General features: G+C 43.5%; 1 protein-coding gene across 1 annotated transcript in view; it reads left to right on the top strand.

Annotated features, from left to right (window-relative positions):
- The first annotated feature begins 339 nt into the window (after positions 1-339).
- The window catches only part of FHIP1A (FHF complex subunit HOOK interacting protein 1A), a 96,681-nt gene continuing 91,020 nt past the window's right edge, over positions 340-6,000 (top strand). Inside the window, exons 1-2 of the mRNA XM_074823031.1 lie at positions 340-502; positions 827-915. The gene's annotated coding sequence lies outside the window, so the exon portion shown is untranslated. The remainder of the gene's footprint in view (positions 503-826; positions 916-6,000) is intronic.

The following is a 6,000-nucleotide window of genomic DNA, read 5'->3' as shown; positions in this document are numbered from 1 at the left end:
AACTATTCCCTCAAAAGGCGGCACCGACCGACGCCCTCCTCTTCCGCGGCCGCTCTTGCCTAGGCGGGCGGAGACCGGGCCCTCTCCCCCGGCCGAGGCAGGAGCGGCCGCCGTCGGCCGGGCCTCACCCTGCCGGGTCGCGGCTCCTCCCCGCCCCTCTGACTCAGCGGCCCGGCCTCCCGCTTATACAAACTCCGCGGCTGGTGCTGAGTTGGGGCTGCCCGCTCTGTGTGTGAGGGGAGGGGAGGGTGGGGGAAGATGCCCGCCCTGAGGGGACGGAGCCTCCGGGGCGCTCGATGAGGGCGGGCTTGAGGGGGATCCCTCCCTCCTGAGGGAGTAGCGCCAGCCCCGGCTGCCCCGTTGCTGACGGCGACTTACCTGGGCGGCCGCCTCCCTCCCCTCTTCTCCCTCCCTTCCTCCCGGAGCCGGTCGCTTCGGCAGAGAGGGAGCGCAGCCCGCCTCGCCCCTTCCAGGGGAAACTTTCCGCCACCGCCCGCGCCAGGTAGGGGCTGAGCCCCCCGGGGCGGGAGCTGTGAGGGGGCGGCGGCGGTTGGGGACGGGCCTCGGCCCTGGCGGCGGGGCCTCCGCGCTGGGCGCAGTCGCTCCCGCCCGCCTTTGGGCAGCAGTGCCCGGGCGCCGAGTTCAGGAGGCGTCTCACCGCCGTTTCGCCTCGTCGGCGGTGTGGGGCGGCGGGCTGGTTTCCCCCGCAGCCGAGCAGCTGCTGTCCGCTTTAGGGCGGCTGAGGGGAGTATATAGGTCACTGGAAGTAATGCCTGCCTAATCCCCTTTATCTTTCTGGCTCGGCTTTTCCGCCGCTGGTTTGTAGGGCGACCTGGGCAGCGTTGGTTGCAATCTTCTGGGAGAGGACCCGGGCTTCGCGCAGGGCTGTGAGCCGGGGAACGGGCAAGTGGCGAGGTGAGAGCGTGGGATGCGCGCTTTTATGTCAAAGAAGGCTTTTTCTTCACAAGTGTGACGCTTTACGTCATGCCAGGTATTTGTAGGTATGTCTGTTAGCCGTGTGACCCTGTCCGTGGGTTGTCAATTTGGGTTCTGGCTTCTGGTTTAACAGGCCAGTAACGTTGATTTGGTTTTTTTCTTCAGTACACTTATTGCATCACTCACCAAATCACTGAAGGCGATTTTGATGTTTTCTTGGGATGCCAAAGGAAAGTAGAGGTCTCGGCAACTTCAGTCCTGGTAACTGGAGAAGGTGGTGTGGTCTGATAAAGTGATTGCTGTGTTACTCTCTCTGATCTTTGAGGCAGTGAGGAGCTATTAGCAAGGTCATGTGAACGTGTTCTGTCACCCAAGGTTATTGCATGATTTTGAATTACTCCGTGTGGACAAATCTGTAGGTGCAGGCAGATACACAGTGTCTGTTAGGAGGTTGTGCGTAGGGCCAACCTGCCAGTATAGGACAGTTTGCCGGGTTGGGGCATGTGGTTTCTTTTAACTGAGAAACGCTAAGGCATGCTTGGTACTATTTGGTGATTTTTGTTTCAGTCTGATTTCCTCCTCCTCCCTGGGGTGTGTGATTGGTTTTACAATTAGCATTAACACATATCATGTGATGATAAGAAGAAAAATGCCTAAAAATGAGTGTGCTATTTTATATGCTGCCGTACTACTTCTGGTTGAACTGAAAAGACTTCAGAATCTGCAAGTGCCCTCTCTCTCTGCCTAGATGTTTTCTGTTGAACAGTGTGAGACTCTGATGCTGTGCGAGAGTTTATAGTTGTACTTTTCATCTGTACAACAGTGTTTTTATTCCTCTTCATAGCTGTAAGAAGGATTCAGGGCCTCATCTCGTTAGTGTGAAGCATGATGCTTTTATCTTGTTTCATTTTCAGAGAGAAGAGGGAGTGGTGATAAACTGTCCATTCAAAGAGATCTCTCTCACACCAACATGGTAATAGTGTTATGCCATACAGTACAGACCTATATTTCTGGCCTGTGCTGTTTTTATATTGTAATTTCTAGAAGTAAACCTTTTAGAAAAAATGGTGATGGGAAGGGTTTATAATACCCGAAGGACTAAAGTTGGATTAGGGTTTTCACGTTATTCGTGTTCCCTTACTTCTGCTGGGCTGTGTATAAAGAGTCCACCTGATCTGAAACTAATCTAAGAATTAGGACCTAATGCTGTAATTCGTTTCTTCCCCTCTGGCTCTGCTTTAATGAACATGGAAGGTCAGAGAGACAGAAAAGACGGAAGAACTTACAATCTACTTTGTAAAGTATAAATAATTGCAAAGGGCAAGATTGTACTAGTGAGATATTGGTGTGAGGATGGCAATTGTGAAGCTCATGGAACATCCAGATGCCTTTTTCTGTTACCCATCTCAATCAAGACAAATGTGTTCCGTTGATTTCTGCTAACAGCTATTTTAATCTATTTGTTGAGCCATGGTGATTGATGATATGTACTTTGAAAAATAAGTGAATTCTATTAAAATGATGAAAAATGTGTTGCCAAAGCCCAGGGAAGAAACATAACTTCGGTTACATCTTTTTCTGTGGTGTTTTTTTTTGTTTTTCTTTTTAAACTTTACTGTATCCATGTTGTGTCTAAACTATATGGTGGTGATGGTAAAAACTGGATTATCATCTGTGAGGGTTATTTTGGTTTGGTTTTTTCCCCTAAATGAGATACAAAACTTTATAGAATCCAAAACTAAGAGAACCAAAATTGGAGAAACTGCTGCTGGTTTGGTTTTATTTGATCCTGGCATGAAACTGAATTTTAGAAATCTATAGATGTATTTTCTTTTCAAAAGATTATACTAATGCATTGATGCCTGTTAAGCTTCAGTGTTCAGATTTACATACTCAGTACCATCTGAAGCATTAGTTTCTGCTAAACTCTTCATTGAAGGGTTATCAAAATTATTTTGATGTATATCAAGCTTTAAGGTTTTTTTGAAACTTATTCACAAATGCTGCTGTTCCACCCTTGCATATATTTATTTATTAGTATACAAATGCTGCTTTTTGATGCTTGCAGGTTTCATTGCAAGGGCTTTTCAAATTTTAGTTTGGCTTATGGAAATGTTGTTTAGTTCCTTAATGTTTGAGATGTATACTTGAGTTTTAAAAAATGCAGGTCTCCACCTTCTGATATAATGTTATTGTGACTAGTAGTTTCTCTCAAATATTTGAGGGAGATGTTCTCTCTCTCTGTGCTCTACAGCACGTCCAGAGTAGTTGGTATGTTAGTGGTGTTCATCATGTGCTGCTGAGAACAGGGCTTTTGTGACCTCTTGTTCCGGTCATCCTTTTCTGTAACAGTTTTATAACTGTATTTTGGTTTACAGACACTTAAACTCTAAGACTCTTGTACTCAAACATGCTGACTTGACATTGCTAGCTTGCTTGTGGTCTCTTCTCAGCCTAAGGAGGTAGTTATTTAGTGTAAGACTGACCTACAACCCAGGAAAAATTGTATATGCTATCCCCATTGGAGGAAGTCCCCAGGAAAGGGGCATCGAGGAAGGCTGTTGGCAAAATAGTGATTTTTTTGTCCTGCTTTTGGGTGTTTCAGGTAATGTATTACACAACAGCGGATGCCTATAGTTTAGATATGTTATGGATGCACTTTTCATGCTCTGATAGTGTTGAGTCAAGACAAGCAACCTCAGGGTGCTTCCAGAAGAGACTACAAAGGCCTGCACTGCTCAAAAGCTGAGGCACTAGTGATCTGGAAGCTCTGAATTTTTTTCAGTCCTTTTTTCAGTACAGCACAGTGGCCAAATAAAGGCTTGTAAGTAGCTGCTGGTATGGCTGTTCTGTAAGAATTTCATGCAGACAGCCTCCAAGAAACAGTGCCTTTTCCTGATGGGATTAATCCATTTGAAAAGTAGACCTAGGAATTCGCTGTGTCATGGGGAGCAGGGCAGTTAGATGTGGATCAGGTCTGAAGACTGACTGGGCTGAATTGAAAGAACAGTTTTGAATGCACTTGTGAATGCATATAGCTATAAGTGGTTCTGGCATAATTACTCCTGTGTAATATATATACACACACCACTACATTTTAAAGTGTTAAGTTTGGAGATGCTGTGATGGTAGCAAAGCATTCACAGCTAAAGTTAGTGTTACAAAGAATGAGGAGCTTTTGGGAATGCATCTTGTCTTACTTTCTGTCTTAGGCATTGATCATAAGACTTCCTATTATAGTATATAGGTATCTTTCAGTAAATGACTCGATGGCATGATAAGAATGCTTTCCATTTTAAACCATGTGGCTAAAAAATTCTTGTCAAAGGTGATCCTGAAGGGCATGTCCAGGTGAGGCAATTCTGTGTGGCACAGCAAGTAAAGTAAGAGCAGTTGACAGTGGTGGTAGAGGCTCAAGGTACTTGAAGACACGATCTAGGAATGTGTTACTTCTGATATCTAGTGGGATTACCTTCAATTAAGAGAGAAAAATTTGGAAACATGACACAAATATAGCTATCTGCATGCAGGAGTCCTGAAACCTTAGCTCCATATATACATGTAATAATATTTTTCCTCCAAAATCAACTGCCACCTGAAAAGGAGGAATGAGATCCTGAGTTAGTTTGTGTAAGATGTACTTGGGGCTTCAACTCATGCTCTCTCTGAACTAAATGAAGCACATTTTCATAGCAGTTGCAGAATTTGTCCTGAAATTTATTCTGTTTCAAACTGTGGTGGTTTCCCATGGGTAATAAGTTATTGGGAAATCAATGACTTTTTTTCTTTTTGTTTTCTTTTTAAGATGAAAAAGGTTGAATTGTGAGGTAATACTGAATTGCCTATCTTCACAGTGACAATAGAGCACGACAGTTAATTGTGGTCTAACCATAATTAGCACTGCAGAAGGCATGTTATCTGCTTCTTTGTGGCGAAATACATAGCTGGATTAGTGCTAAAAGTATTGGGCAAATTCTTATTACGTAACTTCTGCCGTTTAACTGTAGAAGTGTAGTCAAATGTGATCTTCTCCCCTTGTACCTCTATTGTAGTCTCCAAACAGTATGACAGACACAGTTTTGTCTATTTAAACAGTTGTATGCCTTAGAAGAATTTGTCTGGTTTGGTTAAAAAAAAAAAAAAAAAAAAGGCAAAAAAGTTGTGTGGTAATAAAAACGTTCTAGGTTCTTTGCATAAATAACTATTGCTGAAAGACACTTGTGCTCTTTGTCCTAGTTCATTTTTTACAAGTTGTTTGTATGGTATATTGGTGGAGGGTAGGATTTATTTCTGTGAAAACTTTTTATATAAATAGGCCTAAGGTGGTGACTATTCCAGTAGCAGTTTAGTTTGCCTGGGGAACTGATAAAGTGATGCTAGTGAAAGAGCTCACATCTAGAAGGATTTCCTAATGTATGTAAAAAAACCCCCAAAACCCTTTCAGCTATTGACAAGACCTATATGCCAGTACACTTTTGAATTGTAACTTGAGTTTAATTGTTGGCTGTTTCTATTGCACTGTGCTGATGGTTGAAGAGTTGAACTGCTGAAGAATCAATCCCACTTGCATTCACAAAATGTTTTGTAAAACCTCAGGTACCCCTGAGCAGTAGGGAAGAGAATTTTGTATTTTGGAGTTAGTCTTATTAACATTTAACAGTTAGTATATTTGTATTAACTAAACATTTTTCAGATGTTTTTCTGACACACCAGCCAGAGCAACTGAAAAATTGCTGTTGTGCAGCCAGCTCCAAAAAGTAGTGTGGGTTTTTACTAATTTATGTTAACTCTTTTTGATGTGGCAGGCTCCTGCCCTGATGCAACAAACCTGCGAGGGAGACGTAATTTGGCTTGCTGCTTCACTGGCATTACATTAAGAGTAGTGTTTCTGTAAGCATGGATCTTGAACATATAAGGGAAGAAGGGAGCCTGTATAGGGAGGTGTTACTTTTGTAATTACAAGTTGAAGTTGAAACATCTGTGACTTGTTACACTAGACCCATGTGCTTTATTAATCATAGCTACGCTGTTTCCTCCTTGCACATTTCTGACACTTTTTAAAAC

Source organism: Strix aluco, chromosome 4, assembly GCF_031877795.1.
Source record: "Strix aluco isolate bStrAlu1 chromosome 4, bStrAlu1.hap1, whole genome shotgun sequence".
Classification (NCBI taxonomy): domain Eukaryota; kingdom Metazoa; phylum Chordata; class Aves; order Strigiformes; family Strigidae; genus Strix; species Strix aluco.
Note: the sequence above shows the minus strand (reverse complement) of the source record. Positions and strands in the feature narration are given on the sequence as shown.